Raw genomic sequence first — 21,745 nt, forward strand, 5'->3', positions numbered from 1 at the left:
ACACTATTAATAAGGGACCATATAATATCACTTTGCTTGGAAAAAATGCTTTTGAGAATGATACTTTAACTATTTTAGTGCTAAGAAATCCAAGGCTTTGATTGCTGTTTTAGTTATGTATCAGTTTTTATTTGTTTGCTTTTGAAGTTTGCTCAATATTAAACAAATTGCAAATTATAACTATTTTGGTGCTAAGAATAGGATTCAATGGCATATCAAAGTTTGGGCACTCTTGGTCAAAATTACTGTTATTGTGAACAGTTAGGAGTTTTAGAGATAGTTTAATCTTCAACTTGCTTAACGTTAAAGATGACAAATTTCCTTTGTATTTTAGGCAAAAATAAAATCAGCATGTCATGTTTTACATTTTAAAAATTACAAAAGGGAAAATGGGCCGATGTAAATGTTTGGGCACACTTGAAGATTTGTGTGCTCAGATAATTTTGACAAAGGTGTCAGACCTTAATTAGCCTAATAGGATTATGACTTGTTTACTATCATCATTAGGAAAGGCAAGGTGAGGCAAATTTCCCTGCTTTATAAAAACGCAGCCTCCTCCAACCTTGTGCCAAAAACAGCAGCTATGAGTTCTTCTAAGCAGCTGCCTTACAGTCTGAGAATGAAAATGGTGGAGGCTCACAAAGCGGGAGAAGGCTATAAGAAGATAGCAAAGCGTTTTTACAAGTTGCCCTTGTAAAATATACAGATGACATGAACAGTGCAGGTCAGATAAGATATGGAAGATTAAGCAAACTCTCAGGTCATGTGCACACGTTCAGTATTTTTTCACGTTTTTTTCGCGTTTTTTCGCTATAAAAACATGATAAAAATGCACAAAAAACGCGAAAAAAATGCTTACATATGCCTCCTATTATTTACAGTGTATTCTGCATTTCTTGTGCAAATGTTGCATTTTTTTCCGCGAAAAAAATCGCATCGCGGAAAAAAAAGCAACATGTTCATTAAAATTGCAGGGATTCTGCACACCTAGGAATGCATTGATCTGCTTACTTTCCGCATGGGGCTGTGCACACCATGCGGGAAGTATGCTGATTATGTGCGGTTGGTACCCAGGGTGGAGGAGAGGAGACTCTCCTCCACGGACTGGGCACCGTATAATTGGTAAAAAAAAAAGAATTAAAATAAAAATTAGTGATATACTCACCTTCGATGGCCCCGGAGTCTTCCCGCCTCTCAGCGGTGCATGCTGCCACGTCCGTTCCTATAGATGGTGTGTGTGAAGGACCTGCGATGACGTCGCGGTCTTGTGATTGGTCGCATGACCGCTCATGTGACCACTCACGTGACCGTGACGTCATCGAAGGTCCTGCACACACACACACCATCTATAGGAACGGACGCCGCTGAGGAGATCGGCTGTCTGCAGGTGAGTATAACCATTTTTTTTTTTTTATTATTATTATTTTTAAACATTCTATCTTTTACTATTGATGCTGCATAGGCAGCATCTATAGTAAAAAGTTGGTCACACTTGTCAAACACTATGTTTGACAAGTGTGACCAACCTGTCAGTCAGTTTTCCAAGTGATGCTACAGATCGCTTGGAAAACTTTAGCATTCTGCAAGCTAATTTCACTTGCAAAATGCTAAAAAAAGCGAAAAAAACGGGAAAAAAACGCAAAAAAAGCGGATTTCTTGCAGAAAATTTCCAGTTTTCTTCAGGAAATTTCTGCAAGAAATCCTGACGTGTGCACATACCCTCAGTGAGAGCTGCTCCTTGGATTACTATAGAGGCAAATCAGAACCCCTCCTTGACTGCAAAAGTCCTTCAGAAAGATTTAGCAGTCTAGAGTTGTGGTACATTGTTCTACTGTTCAGAAACACCTGTAGAAGAAAACCTATTTGTGTCCTCATCATAAATTTCTGCATCAGAAGTTTGCAAAACAACATCTAAACAAGCCTGATGCATTTTGGAAATAAGTCCTGTGGACCGATGAGAATAAAATGGAACTCTTTGGCCATAATAATCAAAAGTATGTGTGGAGATTAAATGGAAAAGAACATCTCACCAACCATTAAGCATGGGGGTCGATCAATCCTGCTTTGGGGTTGTGTTGCAGTCAGTTGCCCAAGGAACATTTCCCAAATAGAGGAAAGAATTGATTCAATGACATTTTGACAAATTCTTGATGCAAACATAGCACCATCTGTATAAAAACTGAAGTTGCAAAGAGGATGGCTTCTACAAATGGATAATGATCCCGAACCCATGTCAAAATCCACAATAGACTACCTCAAAAGGAGCAAACCGAAGGCTTTACAATGGCCCTCACAGTCCCCTAATCTGAACATCATTGAAAATCTGTGGCTAGACCTCAAAATAACAGTGTATGCAAGACGACCCATGAATCTCATAGAACTGGAAGAATTTTCCAAGGAAGAATGGATGAAAATCTCTCAAATAAGAATTGAAAGACTTGTCTGACTACAGAAAGCATTTACAAGCTGTGACACTTTCAAAAGAGAGTGCTACTAGGTACTAACCATGAGGGTGCCTATACTTTTGCATCAGACCATTTTCCTTTTTGTCATTTTTAAAATGTAAAAGATTAAAATATATATTTGTTCTTTTTTGCCTAAAATACAAAGGAAATGTGTCATCTTTAACTATAGGCCTTTTAGAGATAATTTAATCTTCAACTTGTTTAACTGTTAACAATAAAAGTAATTTTGACCAGGGGTGCCCAAACTTTTACTTCACACTATATTTGAATAAAGGAACAGAAAATAATGATAATGGAAAGAAATGGAATCACTATGACTCATGAACATGACCATATTAGGCTACTTTTATACTTGCTTCATACGGCGCATGATGAATTGCGTCGTTGCAACGTACTGACGCAAGCAGTGAATGCGCCGCACAACGGGGCAGCGAATGCTGTTTTTCAACGCATCCGCTGTCCCATTGTGAGGTGCGGGGAGGTGGGGGCGGAGTTCCGGCCGCCCATGCGCGGTCGGAAATGGCGGACACGACGCACCAAAAAACGTTACATGCAACGTTGTTTGGTGGCGACGGTCCGATGCAACACGACACAACCGTCGCACAACGGTTGCGACGTGTGGCAATGCGTTGCTAATGCAAGTCTATGGAGAAAAAACGCATCCTGCAAGCACTTTTTCAGGATGCGTTTTTTCTACAAAACGATGCATAGCGACGTGCAGTGCACGACGCTAGTGTGAAAGTAGCCTTAAGGTCCCTTGAAGTATACAGTAGGTCTGTAACAAAGTGCCCCCATGCACAATTATGACTATATAAACTCAAACTCTCTAATTAAAGCCTGCACATGGGAATGCCTTGATCAGAGCATATGGAGATAATGGTATCTTCTATGGAAGTGTACCAGGTTTTTAAGAAGGCATTTCATCATCAGCAATTAGTTGCAATGGATTGTCTTCCTTTTGTCCATGACATGGAAGATTCTCAGCTTGATCAAATGAAAGCTGGTATTAATAACACAAGTGAAATGTATCCTGTTTAGCAAAGACTCGTGAGAGTATATTAGATAGACGTGGTGAAGTAATAAAATCATTACACCATGTAGTATATTTGTCTCCGTCTAATTGTTTATTTTATTAATTCTTTGTGAACCTGTTCCCTGACACAAAATGAAATCACATGTTAGATTTTAATAAATGTGAATTCAACAGAAATAAACATTGTGTCCTTAAAGAATTTATTTGTTCAGCTGCTTGATTCTTTCAAATACCTAATTAAATCTGCATTAGATGCTAATTTATCACAGTTGCCATTAAAATGAACTTGTGTGAGCTATATATAATATTATACAAATATATTGGTTCCATACTATGTAAGACATGCTATATTGTACTATATTATCAATTGAATAAAGGCTGACCATGATGATCATCAAGGGGATTACTAGGCTGGTAATGATACAACTCATATGTTATTTGAGTCTGGAAACCTTACAGTCAGTCCAGATATCAGAATCCATATTCAGACCATGAATGACGGACATGTAAAGTCATAAATAGAAAGAATCCAGCACTCGAATGGGGGTGGAGGTGAAATCAGATGAAAAATGTATTACATAGTTTAAACTGTGTGTGCAATACTTGACATTTTGACTTTTTCAAACATACACCATAGAAGTAACATAAATGAAAAATATACCTAAAAAAAGGGAAATGCACAACCCAAGATAAAATGAAAACTCTTATTAATATGAATCAATTAAAAACAGGTTCTAGAGAAAGAATATGTACACAATTTAACAATATACGTATTTGGTTTGGGACCCTTTCCGACACCGACCTATCCAGGAGTGCCATATTCCTACAACATGTGAAGCCAGCCATAAAAGAACAAAAGCCTAAAAATTCTGTGGGTGGCTTGGTTCTCTGGGTGTGGATCTTTTTTTGTGCTTTTTATTATGATGTTAAAATAAAACCGGTATTTGGATCATTCTGAAGAACCTCATGGACATTTTTTTTGCTGTCAGTACCAGGGGCTCATCCTGATGTCTCGGTAGTCTTTACAATGGGTCTACAGATTCCCCAGAAAGCATTGATGGACAAGTGCTGTATACAATAATAACTAGAAATTAATTTTATATTTTACTGGAACAAAAGAGTAGTAAACTTTAAGGCCCCAATTCTTTAAACTTGACATTCCGTGCACAAGTCTTTATGAGGGGAGCTTCTTTCCTGGGTCCCTGCAGGAAAATTACATGCAGGTAAGCTGATTCTATCCTTTAGACAGCGTGACTTCATGCTGTGCATCTAGTCTGTGTATTGGGTCAATGTTTATATATGGTGGCGATATGATAATAATTGCCCTGTTTTCATAAATTCTCCTTGCTTTTACAATACTTCACAGTCTGATACTTTTGTATTATATCCAATTAGCCTGTTTGGGAAGACTAAATAAATATTCTAATATTAAACCATATATAAACATTAGTATACCTTTACTAATATATGAATGTGTTTGGTCTCCAAACAGACTATATTGTTTTTCATGCTAGACAGTCTTAACTCAATTTATATACACCAAATTGACTCTTCTATTTGCTGCATACCCTTAGGGACTACATTTTGGTCCACCCTTGATCTTACCTCTGTATAGTTTCACATTAAATTATTGTTATTGTATGTCATATTTTTCAATAAACTATGTATTTTTATTGAGTATAACAGCTACAAGTGTTGTGTGTTGTCGTTATATGTTCATGGAGAATACTCTTACTTTGATCCTAGATAGTATTCCCAATTCAGATTGAATATGGAGGACCACATGGTTTAAATCATATTATGTTCCCAAATAATTTATATTCTGTGAATTTAATGATATTAATGAGGGGTGTGCAGGACAAATATGCGCCAAATTCATTAAGAGGCACATGCATTATCTGTGTGTATGTACAGTATGTGTTTATGTATGTGTGTATTTATATGTAGTATTAATGCATGTGTATATGTGTATGTTTGTGAGCGTCTATGTATGTGTGCTTGTGTATATGTATGTGTGTATATATGTGTACATGTATGTATATGTGTGTGCATGTATATGTGTGTGTATGTATGCATGTGTGTATGTATTGTAGTGCAGTGAGGTTGGTTCAGTGTGCCAGACAGTGACCACAGAAAAAATTCACAGAAAACGTGTTTAATGTCCACACTCACACATTGTATAGCACATGGTATACTCTGAATCGCAGCCGGGAAACAAAACAGTCCGTGGGAGTCCGGTTGCCCAGGGCGACTGCACCACCATATCACGCTGCAGGGTGCCAGGAGTATGCTCTGCTGGCTCTGTGTTAACTCACACAGGCTGAGCTTCTGCAGAGTTGTCTACTCCGCAAGTTGCAAACTCCAAACCGACACACCCAAACCCTTGCTGCAGGGTTTTTTATAAACTGGAATCTGTGGCCACGGGCCACTTGTAAGACCCGGCCTGGAGGAAACGGACCACCCTGCTACCTTCCTGTAGTCCGTTTAAAAAAAAGCTTATAACGGGTTTTCTTGAACAATGCCTTGGCCAAATAGCTTGAACAGGTCCATGCTTACTTTTATTTTGCCTTGTGACTCACAGGCATTCTGCTGTGACCACAAGGCACTCCAGCCGCTCTAATAGGACTCCCTGCCTCACAGTACATATGTGTGTGTGTGTGTGTGTGTGTGTATGTGTGTGTGTGTGTGTGTGTGTACAGTTGAAACCAGAAGTTTACGTACACTACATAAAAAGACACATATGCATGTTTTTCTCAATATTTGACATAAAAAAAAATAAACCTTTCCTGTTTTAGGTCAATTCGGATTACCATAATTATTAATATTTGCCAAGTGCCACAATAATGAGAGAGATAAACAATTTTAAGGCATTTTTATTACTTACTGCAAAGTCAAAAGTTTGCATACATTTTCATTAGTATTTGGTACCATTGCCCTTAACCTGAAGGACTTGGGTCAAACGTTTGGGATATCCTTCCACAAGCCTCTCACAATAGTTGGTCAGAATTTGGGCCCATTCCTCCTAACAAATAAACCTCTACATCTGCTACACTTGCTGTCATGTGCCAGCTTTATTTCCATCTCAGTAAAAAAATATAAATATATATATTTTTAGAATTGTGTGGGCCCAAATAGAACTTTTGCTTTGGGACCCTGTGGTTGCCATGTGTTCCCCTGCTTGCAGGGTGGTAATAATGATGGCAATCTTCCCCTCATCATAAGTGGCATGTCAGGCAGGGAGGAGGGCGCAGAAACATTTCTTGCACAGGGGTCCCAAGATGTCGGTGTCCGCCCCTGCCTCGAGCATAACAAATGAAGGATAAAAAAGCAAACAACATTAATACCCCACCACTCACTTGTCCTGTCACCCCCTTCTAACCCAACATCTAGTCTTCTGCGCCTCCTCTTTTCTCCTTCTCTTATCTTCTCTAGCCTGCTTTATTTCGAGCTGTGACTTTTGGCCGACTGCACCTCTGACACTCCTGTCCACCATGCGGTCGCGGCCAGCTGGCTGCCTTTTTGCTCAATTCACATGCAAATTAAAAAAAATCTGTATTACTGAGAATTTGTAAAATTTGAGGAGAATTCAATTATGCTCAAATAAATTTGCCCAGCCCTAGTTGTTGGTTAATGTATACTTTCAACATGGTATACTTGTCAAGTGATATTTGCTGAATCAGTAATTATATGATTATGTTTAATATTCTATAAACATTCTGCCCCGTGTACTTGTGATACCTTGTGCCCACTACAACATGAGCTATACACATTTGGATCTGATTGCACATAATCCTTTGTTATCTTTTAAAATTGAGCTGTTCTAGTTAATCCATTATTCTTTATTAGGATTTATAAAATACTGTGCATTATGCGAGTAGAAAATGGTATTTCTGCTTACATTTAGTGCTTTGTTTATCAGGGATAATATCACATATGGAAGAAGTAAATTGTTGGGTTTCATTTTTCAACCATGCAAATAATTACAGATTACAAAGCACAGGAAATACAAAATGATGGAATATTTTCTCAGATGATATTGGTTTAACAACCATAGTCATTAGTAAACTCCAAAGAGGCTTATGGAACTACATGGAATTGGATCAATTTACACACTACATTTTGAAAGATTGTACCTTCATTAAGACGTCTTTTGAAAAATGTGTCTGTTTTGTAAATTTATTATAGTATTTTTAGATGTTACTACAAAATAGATGGTCCTACTTTGGTTTTCTTGTGCCTGCATTTAGAAAAATCTATTGCTCTTTACCTTTATCTACAGTACATGAAAGTTCCTTTTGCCTCTTCAGGGAGGAAAATTATAATTTTAACCCCTTCACAACATGTGCCACACATGTTCTGCGCATGTTGTGTCCCTCCATTTGATGTGGGCTCTGGTGCTGACCCCGCATCTTTCCGGCACATGTAAGGTGTTTTGAACAGCTGACATGTGCCTCCAACAGCCGCGGGTGGCATCGCGATCCACCCTCAGCTGGTAACCCGTTAAAGGCCTCTGTCAATCTCTGACAGCGGCATTTAATGTGATCATACTGGAAGCGCTTGACTAATCCCGCCCATCAGCGTCCATGTCACATGACCGCAGGAGACTCCTGTGGTTGTCAGTGCCAGATTGTTATGAGTTGTCCAGCGGTTGGTGCTCATAGCAAATGAGGATTTCTGCTACACACAGGTAATCTGATCATTGCCTGTATGTAGCAGAGGCATTCAGACAACTGCAGCTTCTAGTCTCCCATGGAGACTATTGAAGCATGTAAAAAGTTTTAAAAAGTTTTTAAAAATATTAAAAAAATACAAAAATATAAAAGTTTAAATCACCCCCCATTCTACCCACTCAAAATAAAACAATAAAAAACAAACACATACCGTATCTTTCGGACTAAAAGACGCACCGGACTATAAGACACACCCAGGTTTTAGAGTTGGAAAATAGGGAAAAAAAGGTGGTAAAATATTTAATAACATACTATTATATGTGTTGTTATTATATATAATAGTATGCTATTAGGTTGGAAGCTATGGGACCAGTGTGGTGGCTGTGAAGTACTATGTGAAGACGCTGGAGGGTGAGTATAAGAATGGGGGCACAGGGCTTATATTTAAAGCACCACACCAGCACTAAAAAATAACACTGGAGTGCTGTTTTAAAAACCCATGGGAGAACTATAACTCCCAGCATGTCCTGCAGATCCTATGGCATGCTGGGAGTTATAGTTCATCACAGGAGTGGCAGAGTGCTTTATTGTGTGTTGTAAAGACTAACCTTTTAATTGTGGAAGCCAGCCAGCTGTGGTGAGGTAAAATGCTGGAGCATCCCATCCCATGACACCACAGAGCTCTCCCTCTTGTTGCCTCTCCACAGCACAGGAGTAAGCTTGCAGATTGTAGTGTGGTATCTGCAGGACCTGTGTTGACATCAGAAGAGGGAGGGCTTTGTGCTGCCATGTGATGCTCCAGCCCGCCCACTCCTGACATCACACAGGTCCTTGTGCTGGAGCACTCAGCACCCAGCACAGCCCAGGCAGGTATGCAGTGATCTTGAGTCTCCCCTCTGGCCCCTGCTCCTGCCTCCTCCTCCACCAGACACATAGATCTCCCCAGCTGCTGCAGGAATCCAGTGCTGGGGAAACCATGTGTGTCCCTGTGAAGGAGTATTCATTTGCTGCTCCCGGCTCACCACTCAGCTGACAGGTGGGCGGGAAGCAGCTAATGAATATTCACTGCACTTTAATGATCGGGACCATGTGGTTTCCCCAGCACTGATTCCTGAAGCCGGGCAGGGACATTTTTGTGCCTCCTGCCTCCCAGTGCAATCCCACTCGCTGCTGCCCCCTCCCCATGTTACATCCCTACCATAAGACGCACCCACACTTTCCTCCCAAACTTGGAGGAAAAAAGTGCGTCTTATGGTCAGAAAATTACAGTATTTGGTATTGCCGCATTTAGAATCGCTTGATCAGGCTATAAAAAGAATTATTCCGATCGGTAAACATTGTAGCGAAAAAAGTAAAAACGCTAGAATTACGTTTTTTTCAATTGCTGCATTAAATGTAATCACGGGCGATCAAAAGATCATATCCACACCAAAATGGTATCATTAAAAACATCATCTCAGTATGCCAAAAATAAGCCCTCACCCAACTCCAGATCATGAAAAATGGAGACGCTATGGGGCTCAGAAAATGACACCATTTTTTTAACAAACTTTTTTTTTTTTTTTTTACCATTTAAAGGGAACCTGTCACCCCCCCAGGCGTTTGAAACTAAAAGAGCCACCTTGTGCGGCAGTAATGCTGCATTCTGACAAGGTGGCTCTTTTAGTTATTGGTGCTGTAACTGCAGAAATAATCCATTTTGTAATTTGTCCCAAATACCTTTCTTCAGTCAAGGAGGCAGGCCTTTCCCCCCTGCTGAAGACGCCACACAGCTGTCACTCAAATCCTCTTGGCGCTGGGCGCCACCTCCTTGTCGCTGTTTTGAAATGAGCCGGTGCCTGCGCTCTTTTCTGTGCTCATATGCAGTCTAGCTGACTGAGCCTGTGCGACTGCCCTGCCTGTGAATCCCAGCCCCGCAGTGAGAATAAATCAGAAGACACTGCAGGGCTGGGATTCACAGGCAGGGCGGCTGCACATGCGCAGTCAGGTAGACTGCATTTGAGGACAGACGGGCAGCGCTCACTGCGCCTGCCCAAGGCAGGAGAAAAGAGCGCAGGCGCCGGCTCATTTCAAAACAGTGCTGAGGAGGCGGCGCCCGGCGCCAAGAGGATTTGAGTGACGGCTGTGTGGCGTCTGCAGCAGGGGGGAAACGCCTGCCTCCAGGACTGAAGAAAGGTATTTGGGACTAATTACAAAATGGATTATTTCTGCAGTTACAGCACCAATAACTAAAAGAGCCACCAGGTGGCTCTTTTAGTTTCAAACGCCTGGGGGGGTGACAGGTTCCCTTTAAATAAAAACCTATACAAGTTTGGTATCTACAAACTCATAATGACCTAGAGAATCATAATGGCAGGTCAGCTTTAGCATTTGCTGAACATTATAAAAAAAATTGAAAAAGCTGTTGTGGAATTGCACTTTTTTTACAATTTCACCGCACTTGGAATTTGTTTCCTGTTTTCGAGTACATGATGTGGTAAAACCAATGGTGTCGTTCAAAAGTACAACTCATCCTGCAAAAAATAAACCCTCACATGGCCATATTGATGGAAAAAATTAAAGTTATGGCCCTGGGAGGAAGGGGAGCAAAAAACAGAAACGCAAAAATGAAAAAAGGCTATGGTGTGAATTAGATATGCTTTAAAAAATATACAAAAAAGACAAACAGTAGCACAAATATTAAAAATCGATATCTACCCTGAAGAGCCCTAGGTAGCCCTGTATTCTGAGCTTATGCATTAGCATATTTCAGGTAATTGGGAGTTAAGAGATACAGTCCTATAGTGTCAGTGCTAGACATTTAATCATACACAATAGAATATGTATAGTTATTATTTATCCCATATATCATGTCTCTATGCAATTATAAAGTGACTGTGCAAAATATACTGCAATATGAAAGAAAAGGGTTACTCATCCCATATGTAATGCCTTAATGCGTTTCCCTAAAAGTGGTTGTAAGGCCTGGATAAGAAGGATGCATAGATGAAAATTCCAGATCGAGAATCCTGGATGTTAAGAATATTGCATTTAATCATAGACAATACGCTATTGTATATGATTAAATGTTTAGCACTGCCACTATAGGACTGTATATGGGGCAAACAGCCTCTTACAGGGAAGGTGCCATACAAAAAAAAATTTCCAGCGATTGAGAAAACGTAAAGAATTAATGTTTAAATTTTCTTGAAAAATATTATAATTTGTTTATAATTTAGTAAAATATGAAAAATAATTTTAAAAAGTTTGGCATTTCCACTTTTAAACACTAGGGGGAGCAGCTAATGAAATTTGACAAAAACCTAGTGTACAACTAGCTCACATTACAGCACTGCAGTAATTACGGGCGGAGTCTGCTGACGTGTGTGATGTCTCCTCTCCTCCCCTTCTGGGTGTTTGCTAAGGGATAAGAGACGATGATATTCAGTAGCCCAGTGAGAAGCCATTTTGTTGGTGACTGCAAAGTTATACTGACAAGTAGACAGTCACAGAGGATGGCAGGCAGCAAGGATTCTGGGAGATATATGGTGGAGGGAGCAGGGTGACAGCAGCACAGAGTATTTCAGGAGAGCAGTGTGCAGGTCTATGGGGGCGCCCTGTTTGGTGCGTGGAGCAGCCAGGGATTGTACATAGAGCGCTGTCTTTTATACACATGGATGCAGCGTCTGCTCCACAGAAATCCAGGAAACATTTCTGCTGATTGATGGCCTGTTCTGATCCAGACATTGCATGTAAAGACCCCATTCCCCTCCTCAGATCCTGTCTTCTCCATCTTGTCCTGGCGATGTGTGAAAGCGAGGTGACAGGTGCAGTACGGGGTGATGCGGGGAAGGAAATGTAGCCATATAGTAATGATAAAATGAGACCCCTCTCTTCAGCTGCCTCACCTGCCCTTCCCTGACTTCACCTAACTGGAGGTCATGCTGCCCCCTCTATTACCCCAGACCCGTGTACAGCTGCTCAACCACAACCACCCTAGAATGGGTCCCCTTTCTGAAGATAATACTGCCATAGTGTTCTCACATAATACCACCATACAGGTCACACATAATACCACCATATAGATCACACATAATACTGCCATACAGATCACACATAATACCGCCATATAGATCACACATAATACCATCAAATAGATCACACATAATACCGCCATATACTTCTCACATAATACCGCCATATAGATCTCACATAATACTGTCCTATAGTTCTCACATAATACCATCATATAGATCGCAAATAATGACGCCATATAGATCTCACATAATACCACCATATAGATCTCACATAATACCGCCATATAGATCACACATAATACCGCCATATAGATCACACATAATACCGCCATATACTTCTCACATAATACCGCCATATAGATTTCACATAATACCGCCATATACTTCTCACATAATACCGCCATATAGATCACACATAATACCGACATATACTTCTCACATAATACTGCCATATAGATCTCACATAATACCGCCATATACATCTCACATAATACTGCCATTTAGATCACACATAATACTGCCATATAGATCACACATAACGGGGGAGAGGAGTGCACAGGAGAGGATTAGATACACGGCCCAGCAGTCAGTATCGCACATAGGAGGATTAGATACGTAGCTCAGCAGTCAGTATCACACAGGATAGGATTAGATACACAGCTCAGCAGTCAGGATCACACGGGAGGATTAGATACACGTCTCAGCAAAGTATCACACAGGGTAGGATTAGATACATGGCTCAGCATACAGTAACACAAAATAGAATTAGATACACGGCTCAGCAGACAGCATCACACAGGAGAGAATTAGATACACGTCTCAGCACAGTATCACACAGGATAGGATTAGATACACAGCTCAGCAGATAGAATCACACAGGAGAGGATTAGAAACACGTCTCAGCACAGTATCATGCAGGGTAGGATTAGATACACGGCTCAGCTGACAGCATCACACAGGAGAGGATTAGATACACAGCTCAGTCAGTATCACACAGGAGAGGATTAGATACATGGTTCAGCAGACAGCATCACACAGGGTAGGATTAGATACATGTCTCAGCACAGTATCACACAGGGTAGGATTAGATACACGGCTCAGCAGACAGCATCACACAGGAGAGGATTAGATACACGGCTCAGCAGACAGCATCACACAGGGTAGGATTAGATACATGGCTCAGCACAGTATCACACAGGGTAGGATTAGATACACGGCTCAGCAGATAGCATCACACAGGAGAGGATCAGATATGTCTCAGCACAGTATCACACAATAGCATTAGATACATGGCTCAACACAGTAAAGGTACCTTCACACGAAATGACTTTGTAACGATATCGCTAGCGATCCGTGACGTTGCAGCGTCCTGGCTAGCGATATCGTTTAGTTTGACACGCAGCAGCGATCAGGATCCTGCTGTGATGTCGCTGGTCGCTGAATAAAGTTCAGAACTTTATTTGGTCATCCGATCGCCGTGTATCGTTGTGTTTGACAGCAAAAGCAACGATACCAGCGATATTTTACACTGGTAACCAGGGTAAACATCGGGTTACTAAGCGCAGGGCCGCGCTTAGTAACCCGATGTTTACCCTGGTTACCAGTGTAAAATGTAAAAAAACCAAACAGTACATACTTACATTCGCATCCCCCGCCGTCTGCTTCCCACACTGACTGAGTGCCGCAAAGTGAAAGTGAAAGCACAGCACAGCGGTGACGTCACCGCTGTGCCCTGCTACTGCCGGCGCTCAGTCAGTCAGTCAGTGCAGGAAGCGGATGCCGGGGGATGCGAATGTAAGTATGTGCTGTTTGTTTTTTTTACATTTTACGCTGGTAACCAGGGTAAACATCGGGTTACTAAGCGCGGCCCTGCGCTTAGCAACCCGATGTTTACCCTCGTTACCCGGGGACCTCGGCATCGTTGGTCGCTGGAGAGCGGTCTGTGTGACAGCTCTCCAGCGATCAAACAGCGACGCTGCAGCGATCGGCATCATTGTCGCTATCGCTGCAGCGTCGTTTCGTGTGAAGGTACCTTAACACACATGGGAGGAGATAACTGCTCAAAGTCATCAACACAAAGGATAGGATTAGATTACCTCTCCCCCTCCCCACTGATACTTCACGGCTCTGCTGCTGAGTCCTTTCTCCCTCCCGTCCTTGGTCTCCTCCTATTACCGCAGGGCTCCTGCGATTATATGGGGAAACTGGAGCTCACAGCACACTAAGCTCCAGAAAGATGGCGCTGATCTCCTGCCTCTGCTGTGCTGTGGACGGCTCAGGGGGCGTGGCCAGACCAGAGCAGAGAGCAGCACAATGTAAACTATACGGTTGGACGCCGACTGCAGATCTCTATGCCCAGGGCTGCCGTATTTGCAGAGTGTAAGTGTCGTGCAGCTACACTTACACTCCCGCAAAGCAAAATGGTGGCGCCCAGTGACTGAAAAAATAATTAATAATAAAAAAAATGTTGAAGATAAAAAATGTAAATTTGTATTAAAAATAATTGTTTATATAATCATTTTTAATACAAAAAATAAAATGAGGCACCTTCCCTTTAACTCCTACAAGTCAATAGTGACCCTTTAATGAGCCTTGCCACATGACTTAGGGTACCGTCACACATTGAAATTTCCATCGCTACGACGTTACGATTCGTGACGTTCTAGCGATATCGTTACGATATCGCAGTGTCTGACACGCAGCAGCGATCAGGGATCCTGCTGAGAATCGTACGTCGCAGCACATCGTTTGGAACTTTCTTTCGTCGCTTGATCACCCGCTGACATCGCTGGATCGTTGTGTGTGACAGCGATCCAGCGATGTCTTCGCTTGTAACCAGGGTAAACATCGGGTAACTAAGCGCAGGGCCGCGCTTAGTAACCCGATGTTTACCCTGGTTACAAGCGTAAACGTAAAAAAAAACAAACCGTACATACTCACCCGTCGGTGTCCTTCAGGTCCCTTGCCGTCTGCTTCCTGCTCTGAGTGCCGGCCGGAAAGTGAGAGCAGATCACAGCAGTGCTGCGCTCTGCTCTCACTGTACGGCTGCACTCAGAGCAGGAAGCAGCCGGCAAGGGACCTGAAGGACACCGACGGGTGAGTATGTACGGTTTGTTTTTTTACTTTTACGCTGGTAACCAGGGTAAACATCGGGTTACTAAGCGCGGCCCTGCGCTTAGTTACCCGATGTTTACCCTGGTTACCCGGGGACTTCGGCATCGCTCCAGCGCCGTGATTGCAACGTGTGACCGCAGTCTACGACGCTGGAGCGATGATTATACGACGCTGCGACGTCACGAATCGTGCCGTCGCAGCGATGAAAATTTCAATGTGTGACGGTACCCTTAGGATAAAAGCCAAACCAGTTTATCTTCAGATATGTGTTTTAGGATGTTTTTCCCTCATCAGTGCATAGCAGGAGGTCTGATTCACCTGGATGTGAGGTCTGTGATGGGGACCTAAGGGATAACGTCTCTCCTTGTGGATAGTGAAATGGTTATATACTGGTGTGAGGAGTCATACAGGTCATGTAATGCTCATCCAGCCAAATTACTACCTTTTGCTTTGTAATGATGAGGGGAAAACACCCAAAAACACGTGTCTGCAAATAGAGTGTCTCGCTCGGCTTTTGCTTTAAGACATATGACAAGGCTCATTAAAAGGACAATTTTGACTGTTAGGATTGCTACTGCAAATAGGTGGCATAAGAGATCAAGTCCTCTTCCTCTCTGAAAAGGCAATTTGCATATTTAATTTCCAGAATAGCATAGAATGGCCTATAAGTCTCCTCACATAGGCATGTTACTCTCCACAATAAGAGATGTTACACTTTAGGTATATGAAAATGAAAGTAGATGGTTGAATCAATAAAATAATACAAATACTATACTTAAAACTTAGTTTTACACAATTGTGTATATTTTCATTTAAATATTAAACTACATTCTAGGTTTTGAGGATTGGTTATTCTGAACAATCTTTCAATAGACATTCTGGTAAACTTTTTTTCAATTTAAATTTTATACCGTACGCCTTTTTTTGACAGATGTAGACTGTTGAGATTATCATACCACACATTGTTAAATTTCACGACATGAATTATCCAGAAATCATGGATTTTGAACAACTTTTGACTTGTTTGGCCACATTTATTAATTTTACTGATGAATCATAATTGTAAATGAGCAGATATCCCTGTTTGAGCCTTTTTACCATTCATAGTCCTGTAAATTTACCTTATTTTCTTTTCTTTGTTTAAAAATAAAGAAGCTAAGAATAGTCTACCTGTATTAGAGTGAAATAGCAAATTTCTGCCGTTTGTCTAAAGAGAGGAAACCTGTATTTAATACTTGGTTTTGGCACATGTATCATGATATTCCAATTATATATCCTGCAATAACGTTTTAACAAAGGTTGAAATACATAAACATAAAGCACTTCATTTACAGATGAGATAATATACTTGAATTAATTTCGTATATGTGTCAAAGTAAAATTTTAATCTGGATTCAAACTTTTTTCATTTTTAAAATTCAATGTTCCAAACAAACAGATTGATTTTAAGTATTCCATCTACAATTACTCTACTTAATGTATTTCTGTTTTGTCTGATAACTTTGATCATCTTCTAATCTTTGATAGTGCTTAACAGATGAAACCCAGATGAAAAAAAAGACTTTATAGACTCTGCCAATCTTCCTATTTTGCATAGACCCTTATTGATTTGGCATTAATCTGAGCTTCGTTAGCTACGTCTGAAAATCTAAGGACAGCTTTCTTTTGACCTAATAAATACCTTATGGGCTTTGGCTCTCTTTTGAACATCTGTCATTAGATGAATGGAAACTGGAGCTAACACATTCCTTATTAAATATTAATCAGCAATTCAAGGATAAAGGATAGATCTGGACTAACATGAACTTTGCTAATGAAGTTTCGATGGTGTATTTCAAGAACTGTGATAAATATGTAGTTGAAATATAAAATGAAGCATTAATTAGGTGAAGTTTACGGAGTGGTAAATTTGTTGCGTAGTAATCAAATTAATATTGTACTGAAATTAAATAAACCCAGTGATTTATTAATAGCAGGTGCTGTTCCAATTTTGAACCCATACAATACCTTTTAGTAATAAAACATAAATGCAACATACATAAATTTACCCAATTGGCATGACTATTCAAAACATATTGGGCTCTCCAGGGCCAATATTTGTTGTAATCTGTCTAAATTTGACTGGTGATGATAGTGGCCTAAAGGTAAATTAAAGGACTAGATCATGCTGAAGTCTAGCACTGTATAACGTACACACTGTTTAGATTCTGCTCTGTCCGAAGGTTTGAGCAGTTGTCACATGAATGGTCATAATTGATTTGCATTCTTGCAGTCACTTACCAACTAGTTTGACTTCCCAAGTTTCTCACTATTCTGTTCAGTGTTGCTCAAATTGGCAAATAGACTGTTAGGATTTGGCATGATATTGTCATTGGCGAACTTGCTGCCCAGCCCAGAAAACCTCTTTATTACAGGATAGATCAGATCAGATTGCATTATTTTTACTTCAGGCAAAATGAAAAAAAAAAATATATGTAAATACGGTACATTTGTAAATATAAGCAACCGGAGTAAAACTTGACTTGATACTGGACTTTAATTGCAGCCTTCGCAGAGGTTTGGTAACCTGACATCTAGGCTGGCCTCTCACTTTAGCCTTTCTTGAAGAACTGTCATGACAGCAGATAGCTGTTCAATAATTAATTGCTTTTAGTTATTAACAATGTATTTGCTCTACCAAACAAAACATTTACTATTTTTCTGGCTCTTAAAACTTGCCAGTATGTTATATCGAACAAAGTGTTTTTTTGAGACTTTAAAAGACCTGTCCCGCAACTGTGAAATTAAAATTTACTTTTAGAATGCAGAGAAAGTAGTAAAAAAATAATAGTCAGAAGTGAGGGCTATCTTTAACATCTTGCTGAGAGTGCTGGCTTGTTTGCCTAGTTCATGATGCCTTAGTTGCTGATCTCTGTTCTCTTGTCCAAGTTTCTCTACTGTCCTCTCCCCATTTTCAGACATTATTCCTTACAAATTTTGCTAAACCCGTAGTTCAAAGTCAACATTTTCAGCATGATATTAAAGATAGAAGTAAAAAAGATAAAAAAATGAAGTATATTACAAAGATTCATAACTTTTTAAATACAGATCAATACAAAAAAAGTTTAGTTACCCTTTAATCTTTTTTAGAGCAGCCCTTTAATATATGTATCATGAATCCAGCTACCAGTGGATGACATCTGTTAAAGAATGTATTATGATTTGCTCATACTGCTGTTCAATAATTTTCATATGCAGTTAATCAAAGGTGGGGGAGCAGTTTATGACAATTCATGTAGCCCGCTATGTGGCAGTGTTACCCACATTGCAGCTGTTGCCACTTGCCAGAGTATACACCACAGCTGCTCCATTATAGTCCACCACTAGAACAAAACTGCAAATTCACCATCAGCGCCAGAGATCCAGACTACAGAGTGTAGGATCTGAGACTAGCAGTGTCAGATGCAAAATGCGGTAGAACACTCATTACTATTAAATTCTGGCAGTGGGCTCAGACTGTTCTTCTCTATTTAGATACAGGAAAGAAATATATCTTGGTACCGTGTTAGCCAGTAGATAGAAAAATATTTAGAATTGAGAGTCCTCAGTGGTTGATACCCTTTAATGGCTAACTGAAAAGATGGTAACAAATTGCAAGCTTTCGAGACTACATACGTCTCTTCATCAGGCAAAGACTAAAACAAATTCTGAAGAATCACATATTTATGCACAACATAGTATAGGAAAAAAAAAAAAAAAGGGTGAGGGGAAAAAAAACCATGGATAAGCCAGGTGACATGAAGCAGAATTACCATGGGTGATAAACAGTTACGTCCATAAATATTGGGCCAATTCTTGGAAATTGGCCCAATATTTATGGACATAACTGTGTATCACTCATGGTAATTCTGCTTCATGTCACCTATCTTATCCATGTTTTTTTCCCTTTTTTTTTTTCTGTGCTATGTTGTGCGTAAATATGTGATTCTTCAGAATTTATTTTAGTCTTTGCCTGATGAAGAGACCTGTGAAGTCTCGAAAGCTTGCAATTTGTTACCATCTTTTCAGTTAGCCATTAAAAGGTATCAACCACTGAGGACTCTCAATTCTAAATATTTTTCTTTTCTATTTAGTAAACTACTGCCCTGTGTTATCAGCTAGTCAGTTCCTCTGTTTTTTTCCACTTTTGTATTCTTATTTCCACATCCAGTGATCTTCTCTGCTTCTATGCTAGAATCATTTGTCATCTGATTGTCATTATGTGAACAATTGTCAGCTGTTATGTTTCTCAACCTATTCTGCCTGTGACCTCTGATACCTAGATCTCAATTTCCAATGCTTGGGTTCTCTGATATGTTTCTTTGTTAGCATCTTGATATCTGCATGCCATTATTAGTGCTTTTATTTTCTGTCCTCTGCTTGCTACCCCCTGTTCTTGTGTCACTCATACCTTGAAGTTTACTCTGAGCCATCTTGTCTTGGCTGCTGACCCTCACCTGTGTCAGGCTCCTCTCATTCCCGGACAGACCAAGTGAAATAGGGGCAGTAAGCTTCCTACTCTCTGACCTTGTGTCCTGTTGCATATACTGACCCAGCTATCAGAACTAGATATTTTCAAAATGAACGGGGTCAGCAAGGATTGGATGAGAGACCTAGTCACCCCCTTGCCTCTAGAGACCACAGAATTGCTGGTTACAGGTTGTGTTTAGGTCTTCTGCTCCTTCACTGATTAGCGCTCCATCCTGCCTTTCCATCTACTTGCTGCCCCTGGACTCATTTGCAGTGTGAATATCAGTTTTTGAACATACACAACACAAACTTAGGAAATAAAAATAAATCAAGGATAACATTTTCTTCAGCAGGACTTTACAAACAGTAGAGAAAAAAATATTTTTTTGTGGAACTGTAATCAAATGTAATAATCGTTAACAACCCATCATTACGGTACTGTAGTCAGTACCCAGATTTGGAGATGTCTTGTAGGTCATCAGTATGGCCAGTGATTGGCAGCCCAATCAACTGATCAAGGGGGGCCCAGAAGTTGGACCCCCAAGGTATAGGTCATCAACATGAAAGTTCCATATAGCTAGAGTCCCATTTACCAGGATAAAAAGCAAAATAGAATAGGTAGTGTTCCAAAAGCTGAATGTGAAAAAAATTGAGTTTATTCAGTAAAGATAACAAATAATAGACTCACTTTTTTCATATTCAATCTTTGGCATGGTTTATTTTGCACCTCTATCAATGGAATATGGAGTTGTTTCTTGAGGTTATAAGAGCTACAAGTGTCTATACCAATTACTCTTGTCTGGACTCCTTCAAAGGTGAAAATATTAAAGATAAAATGATAAACATTTAGTTAATTTGTAATGTGACTCTTAATCACAATTACAGAAAAAGATATTCATCAGACAGATGTTTGGATGATAATGAAAGCAGTGATCGTAACGCTCACAGTGGCGCTCATGTCATCTAGAGTACACACGCACAAATACGTAGCTATTTGTTTTTTGTGTATTTAGATTTGTGAAGTCATACTGGCTGACCCCTCCTGTTCTCGTCTACACAATTGACTTTGGAAGTGTTTATTGGAAACAAACTTATAAACCCAAGATTGCTCAACAGCCTTTAAACACAATAATGGCTGTTTCTGGCCTCGCACAGACTATTGTGTATTTCTGAGCTCAGCAGTCAGCTAATAGGATCTTGTTGTTCTAGGAACTAATCAGAGCTACAGAACGTTCTCATTTTCTCCAAATACTATGACCTGTTCAGATTTTGCATGCACACAAGCATCATCATCAATTTTGCTGTTGTGGTACTAAAGGACAGGCTGTAAAAGTACGTGGTGGAGTGTGTGATTTACTCACTGCTTTCTTTCATTACATTTTTTTTGCCAATATTGTTATTATGTAATTTCATGTGACCAAAGCAATATACAGGTTTGAGTCCAAATTGAACAGGAAAATAACATTTTATCTAGAATTCCAAATATAGGTATAGAAATGTCAATGTCAGTTTTTAGCTGAAGAATAGTTGTGTAATTTTTGTCAGCGCTGGAGTCCTGGGTTCAAATCCCACCAAGGACAACATCCACAAGCAGTTTGTATGTTCTCCCCATGTTTGCGTGGGTTTCCTCCAGGTACTCCGGTTTCCTTCCATATTCCGAAGACATACTGATAGGGAATTTACTGTAGATTGTGAGCCCCATCGGGGACAGCGATGATAATGTGTGCAAACTGTAAAGCGCTGCGGAATATGTTAGCGCTATATAAAAATAAAGATTATTATTATTTTCTTTCCTTTAGATGGCTCTGAAGGAAAACATTTTTTTTGCCCAGCAGCTAAACATATATTTTATTGTGCTTTATATGTATGTTACATAAAATATATCATTAAATGTTATTATGACTTATTGCCATTAATAATGCTTCCATTTCAATGCAAAAAAGTAGCCTCAGTGCCATG

At 40.1% G+C, this 21,745-nt stretch overlaps 1 protein-coding gene across 2 annotated transcripts in view; it reads left to right on the forward strand.

The window, feature by feature from the left end:
• Positions 1 to 21,745, forward strand: part of SEMA3D (semaphorin 3D) — a 312,494-nt gene that overhangs the window by 105,857 nt on the left and 184,892 nt on the right. The gene's annotated exons all lie outside the window — the stretch shown is intronic.

The sequence above is a fragment of the Ranitomeya variabilis genome, chromosome 5 (assembly GCF_051348905.1).
Source record: "Ranitomeya variabilis isolate aRanVar5 chromosome 5, aRanVar5.hap1, whole genome shotgun sequence".
Classification (NCBI taxonomy): Eukaryota; Metazoa; Chordata; class Amphibia; order Anura; family Dendrobatidae; genus Ranitomeya; species Ranitomeya variabilis.